Below are 15,679 nucleotides of genomic sequence, written 5' to 3' on the forward strand. Positions count from 1 at the left end.
TCTGAGTGATGTACCACTCATGACACACCCTTCTCAAAATACTCCCCAGGTCACAGTGGACCAGGAATCAGGCTGGTTGGTAAAGGTATTGTTTATTTATTAAAATTCAAATCAAACACAAGTTTTAATATATATGGGGCAGCAATCACCAATGTGGTGACAATACAAATCCGAAAGTAGGTAAGGCATTTGAATTCACTTATAGCAACACAGAATATAAAACACAGGGAAAAGAACAGTTTTGGTTTGTGAAAAGATAGCGCTTAAGTTGAGATTTCCCCCTGCAAAGTTCTCAATTCACAAGTGAGCAATTCTACACAGATGTAAGTAAGTAGCAGGTATTCAGGAATGTAGAGGGTTTGAATGCAATCTTCCCTTCCCAAACAAGAGAGAAAAGCGTTTTGGAAATGTATACTTTTAAAATGACAAGTGAAAATGGCTTAGAAAAACAATGAAAAATGTGCAAAAATCTTTAAATTGATATAAATTCCTATGGGAGCAACACTAAAAAGATTCTAACAAACGTAAGCTATTATATGAGCAAGAGTACACACTTTCAATCAGAATGAAAGTTTGTAAATACTTTGAATGGGAAAACACCCGTGTACAACTTTTGCAAAATTGCGAATTCCCGCCTAATTTTCCCTTCGCAAATTTTAAGAAAAATGGGTCAACCAACCCCAGCACCTCCGTGTCCGCCTTGGGAGGACTCAGTCGGATTACCAGTGGGATGATTTTAAGGGTTTGGGATTTCACAAGACAAAAGGATTTAAAGAAATTATTACTAGCGCAAAAACAAAGCAAGGTTTCAAGACTGGTGTGACACTATTACAAGTTCTTAAGTTAAAGAGAGGATGGGTTATAGATTGGGATAGGACAAGGCAAATATACTATGGTTTACTATGTTTCCTATTGATACTTAGTCCACTGTAAATTGAGATTGGACCATCAGGTTCTGGTCATCACGGATCGGGTCTACAGGCAGCAGGGCACCTCTGATGGAATTGGATCAGCTGGGCGGTTCTGGTCAATTGGACTGGCACCTCGGACTGGATTGGATTGGCCCTTCTGGTTGCTGGACACTATAGAGTAGCGGGATGGCGAGTTTCAGCAGGCAAGCATGGATGGTAGCAAGCCAGACTGGATCAGAATTATTTCTCTTATTAAGTTTTGGGATGGCTTCAGGATTTGGGCCTAGCTGAGAAGAGTTCAGCAAATGCTGAGGCCTTGGTTTTGCAAAGTAGTCTGGATCAGAACAAGATGAAGAATTCTGGAACAGGATGAAGAAATCAGGAACAGAGTGTCACACGGAAATCAGGATGGTGTCAGGAATCAGTGTGTCATGGATATTGTGAGGTTCCCTTATTTATCATGCCAAGTGACAGCACTACGTTTATGGTAGGGGCAGACTTCCAATCCACACCCACACTGCTGTGATAGGTCAAAGGCACTTGCTTTTTTCTGGTTGGAAGACAGAAAGGGCTGTCATTTTTTATGATATGACTGGGGAACTCCCACAGTATTTGGACCAAAATTCCACTTTCCCACAAATACACATTTCTATAACTATGCCCTCTAATAAAATCAGACACATTCATTACATATTGTGTGGGTTACATGTACATCCAACCCCTATGTCAGTGAGAGCTGGCTTTATCTTTCTGTGGAATTTTGGCAATTTTAATCAAGATTTTGGCCTAACAATTCCTAATTCGGTACATATCTATCTATATGTGTAATCACCCCTAGAACACGGGTATACAATATTAGATTTGCAGCATTAATAGTCTTGGTACAATTGGTGTTTCTTTATAACTTTTGTCCCTTATGCAGTGCCAGGTTCAATCACATCTTCAAAGAAAGAGCATAAAATTAGATTTACAGCCACCAACCTTTAGATTTATCCTCCTTCATGTGGCAAAGTTAAAGGTTTTTAAAGCTTAATTAGAAATAGGCATTTAACCACCTAAAGTTCTTAGCAGTTTTTTAAAACTTTTCTTTGAACTGGCAACAGCTGTCAAATTCCTTTGATCAGGGTGGGCATCCTCTTTCTTAAGAGGGAAGTTTCGTGCCCCTCCCCTGTGGGGATGAGAGTTCAAGCCTGCCATTGTCTTTTCTTGAGCCACAGACGAATGTCTGATGAAGTCCTTTGTTCTGAATTTGCAAAACCTCCCACAGAAATTAAGCTTTCCTGCCAGCAGTGGAGTGTCAACCATTCCCAGGCTGAGGCTGTCGAGCAAAATTGTAATTAACTTCAACCTGGGTTACCTTAAGTTTTACCTACATCTTTCATTAAAACATATAAACTGTGCACAGTTTCAGTGTATTTTGACATTAGCAATCCTTTGACATTTCTTCAAGAATTAGCCTTTCAACCAAAACATGTTTTTAAATGGGCGATTTTGCACTTTCTTCAGGGAAAAGCACCTTCACCTGAGTCCTTGTAAATCAAATTTTCTTATGCAGTACATACACATTTAATTCAGCATTATTTCTTTCCTTTAGTGCTGGGATTTGTTTGCAGTCTGTATGTATGTATCCAGCCTTTGCTTGGAGTTCCCTCTGCACAGTTGAAATTGTTACATGTTGCCACTTTAGCCACATTTGTTCCATGGAACTGAAAATAAATGTTGTTGGGCTGGTTTTTCCTGAGATACATTTCTTAGCTGCTGTCGGTCAATGAGGCCCGGCTCCTCTGAGCCACCTGGATGATCTGTAATTTCAGTACCCTTTTAATTTCAAAGATTCACAGGAAATTCAAATGGATCTAGCGCCAAAACAGCTCTTTGAAGTTTGCAAAGCTACATTTTTAAAAGGCATTTTCGGTTTTTAGCCCACAACTGCTGTTTCGCTCCATGTTGAATGTGGCAAATCCCACCAGCATGTTCCTGTAGTGATACTTCTGGTTTCACCCCCCCATCTGACTGTGTGTGGCAGGGGTGCAGCCTTTCCTTGGTTGTGACCCAAACGCAGTTTTGCAGATTTTGGCACGCATAGGGGTCAGCGCATCCATTTTGGGCAGTTTCTTTCACCATTTGTGAAGTGATGCAGTGGGGGCACATTGGAATGCGTCAAAATAGCCCTCCGAAGACAAAGTTTGTGTGTCAATATAGAACACCTTGATGCAATAACTATCAGTCTATTGGCCTGCTCAATTTGCTAATGTTACCACTTGTAATTATGGACAGATGCAAAAGGAGCGTACATGGCTTGAACTAGTGCATTTGGCCAAATCCACCATACGTTTACCCCCTTCATCCTGGCCTTATACACAGGGGATTCTCACCCTTTGTTTCCCTGGTTTTATTTTATTTTGATACATGTATAGCGCACAAAACCCTGAGGTATCTATGCGCTTTAACTTAAGGATATTGTTACGTACAGTGCTATCATCATACAATTACATGGCTACAGACCAAGCAGACATGCAACCCTCCTTCCAAAGGTCGTGATAGAGTTCCATATTGATCAGGAGACTTCTTAGAATTTTTTTCCCCAGACCTGACTAACGACTCTGAAGACTTGCACAACTTGGATGTAGCAATGATTCTTGCATTTTATCTTCAACACACAAAAAACGCCAGTGTATCTGACAGACTGTCACCTATGGCGTTGCCCTCCCTCTTTCACAGACAGGAAAGGCCACCATCACACAGTGGTTGGTTTCCTGCTTTCTGGAGGCTTAATGAGAGTCAGGGTAAACCGCTGCTGAAGGCCCTTCACGCTGATCTGGTTTGGGTAAGGTGGCTTTGTTCGTGTTTCAGGAACACGTCCCACTCTTAAGACATTTGCAGGGCTTCCACATAGTCCACTCCTCATGCGTTCTGTAGACATTAATGCATTGGACTGCAGCTCCTGATCGAATGCCAGGTTTGGTCAGGAGGTTTTGAGGAACCTTTTTGGTTAAACTCCAGTGCCATGCGTAGGGAAGGTCTTTTCCCTGTCTTTACTACCTGGAATTCTCTTTCTGCCATCCTCCCTTATTGAAGTTGCTTTGGAAGTCTCAGAAAGGTATGGAGGAAAAGGTGTGGGACGTAGGAGTATGTTGGTTTGTCAACCTAGTGACTTCTGTACTCTGTGAGAAACCTGAAGGTGTCTCCCTGATTAGTCCCTGATGATCTGTCATCCAGGTGGCTAGGACACGGCCATCACTATTGGATCCAGTTCCTAGGGGAGGACCCATGAGGGAGAATCGCCTGGATGGGGGTCCTTGATGAGTGGAAGTTGGACAATAATGGGTGAGAAGCGGTATCCCCCTTCTTATAACACCTTTTCCCCATCCTACCACGCAGGATCCTCACACATTCTACCCACTCTTTTCCGACACAAACACTTTTGCACACCACGAAAGATGACGGACAAACACCAGAGCCTTTTACCTGACATGTCCCAACACAAAGGTCACGCAAAGTCCAGCAATTGGCCAGAATCACACACACCTGACGGCCCTTTCCCTTCTCCACAGGGATAAAAGGTGGAGCATGAGAGCAAAATACGGGCAAGGCAGACCGCACAACGAGAGAGCTAACTCAGCACGGCAGGAGGAGAAAGACGACGCAAACCGAGAGGGTGACGAGGAGAGAAGTGACCTTGCCCTTTTCGAGCCAGGCCTGTGAAACCTCCACAGAAGGAATTGTAAAACCGCAAACAATAGCCAGTGTGTGTTGGAGCAGATGTCAACGGTGCACTGGGCCCTCCTCCGCTGATAACCAAGCCGGGGAGAGGTGCTTGCCACCATGGTACGGGCCTTAACTCCAGATACGAGAAAAGCCAATCGGTTCATCACAGCCGGTGAGTTCAGATGTTAGGCAAAATTGCATGCAGTACCCTTTGGATGCACTACAACAACCCTGACCTCCTGGCAATAGGAACCCAAACTTTAATATAAGTCTGAACTACACAGGTTGGTAGCGAGTTGAGCAGCCAGGCTTATTTTAAGAGGAGTCAATGTGAGCTGCAGGGAAGTTACACAGAGATTCACAGTGACAAGTATTCAAATAAACTCTTACACACAAGGTTTCTTGATTAAACAATTAATGTATTTAACAGTCAGAGTAAGCCTTCTTCAGAAGGGAGCAATATAAAACACACAAATATAATTCAAAATACACACTCTTAGTTTTCTAAATCAGTGTTAGGGAGAATTCTCTGTAAAGGCTAATTTCTCAAACCTTTGCTGGATTTTTGGGGTTATTTTTTTCTCCTGCTAAGAGTGAGACTCTTTTTCTCCCACTCTTAGACATGATTTGAGGTGTTCCTTTGACTTTGTATGTGTTCTATGGACTATGGGGTCCTTTACCCCATAGGGCTTCATGTGTTTTTGATATGTGGGTTACACAGCACCCTCTGTGCAGTAACCCAGGGGTGTCGTCGCGACCCCCAAACATAGACTCCATACCCTGGGACTGACTACTGTCTCCCAGGGCATGTAAAGTCACCATTGTCTTTACTAGATTCAAATTGTGAACAGAACCAGTACAAACCATCATATTGTGGACGTACTGGTCGGGGCAATTCGATTGCCCCGGGGTCTGTTGTTCGAGGGGGCACTGTCCAGTCCCCCCCGACCGAGTTTTGGCTGGTGGCAGTGGATACTACTTTTTATATTCGACCGCAAATATATTCCTATCGGATTTTCCCATTGTTCGAGGCTACCACTTTTTAAATAGCCTCGAACATACCGCCGATTTATTAAATTAATATAAATTCACCGGTTGGTATTTTTTGCCGAAACTTGGTTCCAAAATGGCGTTTGTGTTAGCTTCTGTGATTCCAACCCAAGTCGAGCCCTTTGTTCCACTTTTTGGCGGGCTTCTCCACAGAAGCCTCCAAAAGTGGTGCCACTCTGTCTGGGTACCACAGGGCGTGTGGGAGGGGGTTTAGGCACCCTGGACTGAGTTGCCTCGGCAACTCAAGTCGCACTCTGGTGTGATTGGCCCAAGTGGTGAGCCGCCCGGCTCACCACTTAGCATGTTTGAGTGACAGGCTGAATGAATGGGTTTTCTGCATAAAAGCAGGGCTTTGGTGACTGGAACTTCAGACGTCGCCACAGGACCTAAAGAATCCGAGCCGTCCTGCAACGACGGCACCACCGGTGGAGCCCTGCTGGACCGTCTCACCACTTTTCCCGACGACAGAGGAGATCTCCAGCCCGGAGAGTCTTCTTCCTTTGACTGGTGGGGATAACCAGTTTGCCCGTTTTTCGCCTTCCTGGACCATCTCGTGGCCAACTTGCCCGTGCCAAGCACCCCGGCAACCGGAATACCACGGTTTACCACTACCGCGAAGAAAAGGGTAGTACCTTGTAACCGGGAAACTCTGCGGCTGGTTTCTTCCCTGGCAGTGCAACGACCTTCCTCTTTCCTCCACGTCGAGACCACCTCTTCCTCTGGATGAAACACCGACTTGCACCCGCTGCCAGGAACAACTGCCCCCGCTGGAGCGTCCTTCCCATTTCAGGTACTGTGTCCTGCCTGGCTTCCCTTGCGACAGATCGTTCGGGGTGACAGTAAATCCTCGACTTTCTAACCTGGGTTAGCCTGGGGCCTGTTAACTAACTTTTCCTGACTTGATCTCAATCTGTTGTGAACTGTCTCCAAAGACTCTTTGGGCATAACCCCACTGTGTGATCCTGGACACATTTCGCTTGCTCTCTCTAAGAGTGGGCCTGGCATTTTAACTTCCTTGCTCTCCAGTAGACTTTGCCTAACCTGCCTCACTGTGGTTCTTTGAAAGGTATTGAAATTGTGTGCTTTCATAACTTTGCCTTTTCTCTCCCTTTTTCTATAACTTATTAGAGTGCCATCTTATGTTAAGCGCTCAACTCTGTCTGAAAATAAGTGCTGTTTCTCACTAAGACTTGTCTAATAAGTAATTAGGGTTGTATATATATAATAGTGACTGTGTATTGAATTTACTTACCTCTTTTTGTGCTAGTGTATTTACATGTGTCTTTAAATACATAATTATATACTTTTACACCAAAGCTCTGTTCAGTGTTTGCTTGTGCTACTGTATCTCTGTACCTATTGTGTATACTCTATATACTGCCTAACTCATCTTGAGAGAAGTCTGACTGCTCAGCCACAGCTACCAGGTAACTCTGGGTGGTACAGACTGCTACCAATTGGGTTTACTACCAACCACCTGTAGTCCTAAATCTTTTGCAGTGGTCCCTAAGGGAACTGCACATGTTTCGGTCTAACAATCAGTAAGTACCCTTTTGGGATGGCCCACAGAGACTACCTACACCCTCAGGTGACTTCAATAGTTAGGGTGCTGGGGACATTAATATATCACTGTTGCATTTAGAATATTCTTAGGAGTAGGTCAAAGGAAAAGGTTATTAGAGCAAAAAAAGAGATCGCACAAATATTCTGAAGCAGGGAAGTACTTTTGTAAGTCCCAATACAAAGTTAGTTTACCCCTTCCTGGAAGGAAGACACAACAAATAAGCAGAGGAGAGAAGAGTCATTCAGGCAGCCAGGCCAGCCATTTTTAGGTTAGCAAAAGTCAAGGTGAACTGAACCACTTCTGGCAGGTAAGTAAAAGTATTGCCCAATGTTTTAGAAGTCTTTGTAGATTGAGAAGAAAATCAAAGTAGGGCCACAAGCTGATTCGGCTTGTGAGGTAAAGAAGCTGTTGGGAACTCTACAGATAGAACCAAGACACGTCTCCAACGAGGACAAGTGTGGTTACACAACAAAAGGTAAGTTCTCTTAGACTGTACAGTACCTTTAGGTTGAAGAAAAGTGCAGCAGATGGGTTCTTTTCCTTTCCAGCTCTGCAGATCCTGGTGTTCCTGGGCCTCAGTCGTGGGGACAAGAGGGAGGACTTCTGGGGACTCCTGCACTGCAATGGGACAGTCACCGACCGCAACCAGCAATCTTCAAAGAAGTGGCACTTCGGTGTTTCAGCTCCTCACGTCTACCGCAAATATCAACACTGCGATTTCTGGCTGTCGAGATGGGCTTTCCTTGCATCTGGGGTCCAGCACTCTGTTGAGGTGGCTTCCTGGGAGTCCGAAGGATCTTCCTGGAGCACTTGGCCAGCTTAAAAGCAACGCACACAATCTGGTGTTCCTCTCCCTGGCTATTCGGTACCAGCAGCAACTGCAGTGGAATTTCAATCAGCTCCGAGAGGATGTCCAGGTGGCTAACTTTGGAGTTGATTGGTTCCCACCAACTCAAAGGGAGAAGTCGTCCTTGCGGGGGCTTCTCTGTCGATACGAATTGGGAGTTTCAGCAAAGCAGCAGGGCTTCACCGGGCAAACCAACGGTCCAGGAGTTGCAGCAGGCGTCCTCTTCAAATTCTTCTTTGGATGCCTTCGTCCAGTGGTTGACTGTCTTCCAAGCCAAAAAGCCTTTCCTTTTATGCAGGTTTCTCCCATTCCTTCCGGCCTAGCTGTCAGTCACCAGCAGGGTGGCTGTCCTTGCCGGACAGCCAGCTGGCCAATCACCTAAGAGTGCATTCTTATCTCTTAGGAGAAGGGAGTTTCGGGGCCGCCCTCGCTTCCTGCCCCCGCCAGACACCCTGGAGCCAGAGGCAGGGTTCACTTGTGAGTCCCTCCAAAGACAAAATGAACAAAGGGACCAAACCTGGTTTGGCACGCAGAGTAAATTTCAAGAAGGACCTTTCCACAAAGAAATGGCGAAAAAGAAGACCGGGGCCCTTTTGACAAAAATGGCACCCTTGGGTGCTTTACTGCAGCGAACGCTGCCCGCAGTAAATGCACACCACGTTAGTTAAAAGTAAACCACTGCCACCTGGCATTCATCGAGGAAAGTTTAACATAAAATTGTTACATAAGAAGCTAGACAAAGGGGATACTAAGTAACCCCTCCAGCAACCTATTGTAAGATAGTGTGTGCTGGGTCTAGAAAGTTACATGTGTAAGTAAAGTCAATTTCACTTCACTGCTCTTGGAAACAGTAGTTTATCCAAGAGACGGTATTTAAACCTTGGGAAATCTGAAAGACTTCCCTGTACCACTGCACTGAAGGTGCTGTGTGACACGGTGTAAAAAGATGATGCCTATGGAGTTTCAGACTCCACAACCAAAAGAAACACAGAGTTCAAAAATTAGAATACATGAGAGAGTGGGAAAAAGGGTCTCCTCCTCTCCTGGAGAGAGTAGCTGATAAGAAACCAAACTGTGTTGAACGAAAGTAGCTAATGGCTAATTGAAGAAAGTACAAAGAACCGTAAATACTAGAGGGCAAAACCAGCTACAGAGGAGTCGGGCACCATCTGGGTGCTCACTCAGGGAAACTCTGGGTGATTAGCCTATTGTTGAAACCGCCGTTACCAGAAGTCCTTGGGAAAAGCGAGAACGGGGTCAATGTGGCCATATAAGGGGCTTTTAAAATCCTTTGTACAGTCGAAGGTCTTTGAACGGTAGATGATTGTGAAGCTAAGGGAAGTGAATCCTGCATCGTAACAACTGTTCAAGTAGTTGTGTGTTTGGCCAAGTTGGCACGAGTGAACCCGACTGAGGTATGCCGATGAAAAGGGGACGAAGCCTAAAAGTCCTGATGAGCCCTGTGTTGACAAGAGTGAAACTGGCAGAGGGATGTCCAAAGTGAACTGTTTAAAAAGACATTAACATTTGTGAATGTCACAGATGAGATTGTTGTGAGAAGCCGTAGTGAACCCGACAGAGGGAGGCTGATATGTGAGACAGGTCTGAGCCTGGAAGCGGGGGACCCAGGGGCGAAAGGTCATCACCCAACGTACATGCAGAAAGGAACTTTTCTAAATTATTTTGGATAAATCAGGTGCTTTGAGGCAAGAGACTTTTTGTAGAAAAGACTTAACCCCCGAAGGCCCTGATAGCTGAGAGCGGAACTGCTGTCTCATGCTGGGAAAGCTCAAGCGTGTGCTGTGCTCCAGAATCCCACCTTGTCCCGTGCTCAAAACGTCTGGAAGGGAGACCCCCGGCTACCACATCCTGACTTATTTGTGTACACTTCTTAATTTCTTGTGAACATTATCCCACACTCTTTTTTTTTTTGTATTTAACATAAGGATTGGCAATAGGTTTTTCTTCGTATATGCTCTTTTTTATTTGAAAAGACGCCACTAGGACTGCTATTATTTGATGGTTGTAGCTTGCTCCCATCTTAGATTTAGGTTTAGATTAGGCCTTTTTCCATCCTTCCTATACAGTTTAATAAACACCCTTGAACTGTGATCACTTGTGTCTGTCTTTACTGTGTCCACCATGAGTTACTTACAAATCCTAGACCATAGTCCAATTTCTTCCATGTGGCCCTCTTGACATCCTTGCTAAGGAGGTGCCCCATAGCCTTTAATGCTTGTAGGGAGGACAGCCTTAATGTATGCCATAAAGGAGACTACTGTAAAGCATACATGAATTTGTATTGTGTGTTTTGAGGTTCGATAGCAGAATTGTCTGATGTTTAATGAAAGTCCTAATTTCCTGGAGCTATTGCTACCCAATAGTATGCCAATGTTATGATACAACAGTGCAGAGAGGCAAGGACTCCATGATAAATTCTATATCTAATCTAGTGATCAAATGGTTATTTACATAGCTCGTTTGGCAAAGTGCTATTCATAGAACATATTTATCACAATTACCACCAAACCAAAGTCGGTACTCCTTTATCGACCTCGAAAGGATGAAAGGCTGAGTTGGACTTGCCGGGATTCATACCCGCAACCCACAGATCACGCAGAGATTACGCAGAGATTACAGCAACGAGTGCTCAACCGGCTGAGCTATCTTATTGGCTAAAATCCTTCAGAGGTTGGTTAACTGAGTAGTGACTGAGGTATAATGATCACAGTACCTAGATGTATGACGAACCATTTATGAAGCGCTACATAAAGTTAAATAACTATATGGATTATCACAGGGACATGTTTTGCTGAGTTTCTATTTCAATTACCAATGTAACTTTCATTTGTTTGTTTTTGAACAGAGCTTGCACTTTCTTGAGAGTCAGGTTTTGGATGTTTTATTTGTAGTCTTGAAGATTTGAGAGGCTAGAATACCTGTGATCAGTGTAATGAAAATGACTCACCCTTGAGCAAAGACTCTGCTGCCACTGACCGTTTATAGGAATGTACCCCATTCCTATAAAGGAATGGGGTACATTCCTATAAACGGTGCAAGTTTGAATGAATGTAAACTAAACTGTGCATAGTCCTCATTGTACACACTGTTTTTATAATTTGAGTGTACATTAAATTATAAGAAAATGATCTACCTTGTATGATTATGCACACAGCACCGGAACTCTGAAAAATACAATTGTGCAATACTGGTTCGCTTTCACTGGAAAAAAGCATAACTTGTTAAAAAGAAGAAATTCTCAATTGCAACTTAGTTTTCCATCTTATTAATTATACAATTCTAAAATTGTAGGAAAATATGCTCAGTGCTTCTGAAGCTGAATGGAAAGAAACCATTCCTTTTATCACAGTGTGCAGTTTATTTTTTTGAAAGGCTTCCGAGAAATACATTCTGTTTCAGAGGTGGCTTGCAATTACATCCATGTAGATAAAAATCACAAAAAACCTTCTGGTTTCTGTCAAGTAACCTGACCTTTGCACTGTCCTCTGCTCTAATCCTGTGTGTAAATGTACCCAGGAAAATAATAAAGCTGGCGTATTTACAAGATTTTCATGCGTAAAAAGGCCTGGTACTCTGGAGCCCTGCGTGCTGAGGACACACCCCTCCTTCATGCCCAAGGTGCTGTCAGACTTCCATCTCAACAAGTCCTTGGTGTTACCTGTTCTCTTCCCGTCGCCTCTGTCGCCGGCTGAGAGGACTTTGCACTTGCTGGATGTGGCTAGGGCGCTGACGTTCTACGTGGCCTGCACAAATGGTATACGGAAGACATCTCAGCTGTTTGGCCCTGTGAACCAAGGGAAGGCCCTCTCCAAGGCTTGCCTTTCCAGGTGGGTCTCTTGATGCGTCACCCATTGTCACCATTTGGCAAACTGCCCGTTGCCTGTCCATCCCAGAGCCCGTTCGACCAGAGCGATCGCTGCAACTACAGCCTTCCTGTCTGGTGTTCCCCTGCTGGACATCTGGAGGGCTGCTACGTGGAGGTTGAGGCACACCTTCACGAAATTCTACTGCGTCGACCAGGATTCCATGGAGGACTCCAGAGTCGGCCAAGCAGTGCTGCGCAACCTGTTTGCTTGAAGGTGAGCCTGGTGGGGAGGTAAGAGATGCTTAATGTTGAGATGTTGAAATGCTTAATGTTGAGCCTTGCCACCTCCCTTGGTTGTGCATGTGTGTACTGCTATGTATCCTTTATTCATGAGCATGTGGATCCATGCCAGACACCATGCTGGAGAAGGAACAAGTTACTTACCTGTAACTGTTGTTCTTCAGCATGGGTCTGGCATGGATTCACATGCAAACCCTCCCGCCTACCCCTTTGCGGCTCTTATCTTGGTCCTACTGCCACTTTACGTGCTACCAAATCTGAAGATGGCTGCCAGAGGAGGGGCTTAGGTAGAGGGCAGTCATTGGCTGGGGGCAGTATGACCAGAGACCAGTGATTGGTTATTATTAGAAAGACAGTTCAGAAACGAAACTGAAACTGATTTTTTTCTTTACCGGGAATTCCCAGCCTGTCGACGGAGAATATTCTTGATCATGTGAATCCATGCCAGACCCATGCTGGAGAAAAACAGTTACAGGTAAGTAACTTGTTCCATACAATTTGTTTTTATTTGATTCATTGTAAACAGTGTAAACGGTTCTCCGTCCTCACCAAGAAGAGAGCTCATATCCAAGCCCGCGTCTCTGCCGCATCTAACAACTCGGCTGAACTCTTTAAAATCTGCAAGGAACTGGCCAATCCCGCCGCAGTCTCTACCTCTCCTGTCCCTTCCTGGGCCCTCTTCACGGCACTGGCTTCTCACTTCATTTCTAAAACTCAAGACATCCTATCCTCACTCACCTCCTTTCGCCTCCCTCCCGCTATTCCCTGCTCTTCCTCTGGCCCTTCTGCAGCCACCCCTCCTCCCTCCTTCTCTGCCTTTCCCCTTTTCTCTGCAGACGAGGTTTCTAGACAAGTCCGATCTATGAAAGTCTCGTCGAGCAGGTTCATCCATGTTCCTCCAAAACTATCAAGGACCACATGGACTCCCTGGCTCCTGCCCTGGCTGATTTCTGCAATCACTCCTTCGCCACTGGAGTCTTCCCTTCCCCCCTGAAGCACTTCCTTGTGCACCCTCTTCTTAAGAAACCCTCTGCCGACCCCTCCTGCCCTGCTAACTATCGCCCAATCTCCATCACTCCCTTCCTGGGCAAGCTCCTGGAGAAACTGGACATCTCCCAGCTCAATCTCCACACTGAATCTGTTGGTTGTCATCATGACCATCAGTCTAGCTTCAGAGCTGCCAGAAGCATGGAAACTGCTCTCCTGAACATCCTTGAACACCTGCTCAGCAACCTTGACTCTAACACCCTGTCCGTTCTCATCTTGCTTGATCTCTTCTGCCTTTGACACCGTCTCTGTGATAACCTGGGTATCACTGGTCAGGCTCTGGCGTGGCTGACGTCTTTCCTCTCCAACTGACCCTCCCAGGTCCAACTTGGGTCCTTCCTCTCCGACATCTTTTTGTCTAGCTGTGGTGTACCCCAGGGGTCTAACCTCTTTCCCTGGCTTTTCAATCAATACCTGATACTCCTTGCCTCTGCATCGCCGCTCTCTGTCCCAACTTTTAGTGCTATGCGGATGATGCCCAGCCCATTTTCAGGCTACCCTCAGACCTCCGCCTCTCCTTCCCTCATCTCTGACTGTCTCTCTGCCATCCAGGAGTGGTGTGCCGCCAACGACCTCTGCCTTAATGCCAGTAAGACTGAGATTCTGCTCATCGGCTTACCCACTCCCTCCTTCCCTGCAGCTCTCTGGCCGGCCTCTCTTGGCCCTCTTCCTACTCCCACCTGCAAGGCTAAAAACCTCAGGGTCATTTTCGACTCTGCACTCTCCTTCTCCCCTCACATCTCTGACGTCTCTAAGAAGTCACACTACCAGCTGCACCTCCTTAGAGGTATTCTTCCTTTCCTCATTTTCCCCCAGAAGCTCACCGTCTCTAGAGCCCTGGTCCTCTCTAGGCTGGACTATTGTAACATCCTCTATCTAAATCTGCCTGCCTCTACTCTCCGCCCTCTGGAACTTATCCAGAACAGGACTGCGAGACTTGTCCTTGGCCTCAAGCCCAGGGGTCGTACCTCTCCAGGACTGAAATCTCTGCACTGGCTCCCAGTGGATGCGAGGATTAAGTTCAAAACCCTCTTAATTGTACACAAGGCCTTCTGGGGCCGCAATACCTTCAACTCTCTCTTCCTAAATATCTTCCTTCTCGAGCTCTTCGCTCATCCGCCTCCAACTCCCTCAAGTTCAGTTGCTTCTCCAAGCAACAAGTTGGTGGCAGATCACTCTCTTCGGCAGGAGCCTGTCTCTGGAACAGCTTTCCTGCCTGCCTCAAACTCAAGGAGAACCATCTCCGGTTCTGGAAGCACCTCAATACCTTCCTCTTTGCTTCTGCTTTCTCTCCCCTGCTGAATTCCTGACTGAAACTGCACTGGTTACCTGTCCACCCTTTCTGATCTCTGGCCCAGGCTCCTTCAGTTGCCCACCTGCACTGCCTCCCTGGCAACCCCTCCACCCGGGGACCGTTTGTATCCCTACAGTCCCCCTACCAGCACTTATGTCTGGACTTCCTTGCACTTGCCACCAGCTGGATGTTTATTTATCTTATTTATTCCACTTTCCCATGTACTGCACTTTCCCTTCTCTCTTCCTCCGCGCACTTTTCCTTTTTTCCCCCCTTCCCATGCACTTGCGCGATCTGAATGACACCTGGCCTAGTAGGATCGCTGTCTGTCCTCCTTTTGTCCCCCTCCCCCTTGCCCCGTCGCGCCTTGAAACACTTGTGTATAGGCACGTTATAAATGCCATATATCATAAACGACTAGGTGACCCATAGGAATCTATAGAAGGACTAACATCACTGATTTTTGAAGCATTTTTAAAGTCTTAAATTGAACTCTTGTCTATGGCATTGTCTTACCACAATATTTCACTCATGGTTACCTTTGTATCTTTTTGCATTTCTAGAAATTAATGTGGCCTTATGGCTCTGGTGCTTTCAAACTAATTGTATCATGGCTTTCCGTAGCCTTAGGGATTGGATTCTAAAGTAATAACTATATTTTCCACTCTAGGCACTATATTTAGTGTATGGTGTGGACTTGTATCATGTATTTTACTATGTACTTGAGTTTAGGAATTACTGTGACAGTTTTTTGTGTTGGCATTTTAAGTCCTTATTATGACTATGTAAATATATTATTCTGTTATATCTACGGTTCCCTTTTTCTTCCCACCCTCTAAGCCTTGTTTTGTGCCTACCACCAGGCAGTAGATAACACATGTAGTTTGGGAATGGGTTGGGTCTTAGCTTACAACTGTTTGTGTACGTACACTTTATTAATATGTATTTGTTAGGGGAGTTTTCCTAAAGTCCACTTGAGGTAAGACTTCATAAAACTACCCCATGCATACAGGTCCCCAACTTTTAGTGTAAGCTGGTTCTACTCAAGGAACCTTGCTAGAGTGGCAGAACAGTCTGTTAAGGATTTCAATCAGGTGACACACCTTGGCTTCGGCCTAGTATGCAGCGTACG

The 15,679-nt window shown here is 45.4% G+C and overlaps 1 protein-coding gene across 4 annotated transcripts in view; it reads left to right on the forward strand.

Annotated features, from left to right (window-relative positions):
- Positions 1-15,679, forward strand: part of XPO7 (exportin 7) — a 1,985,528-nt gene that overhangs the window by 1,070,392 nt on the left and 899,457 nt on the right. The window lies entirely within an intron of this gene.

Source organism: Ambystoma mexicanum, chromosome 10 (genome assembly GCF_040938575.1).
Source record: "Ambystoma mexicanum isolate Mex_15411 chromosome 10, UKY_AmexF1_1, whole genome shotgun sequence".
Lineage (NCBI taxonomy): Eukaryota > Metazoa > Chordata > Amphibia > Caudata > Ambystomatidae > Ambystoma > Ambystoma mexicanum.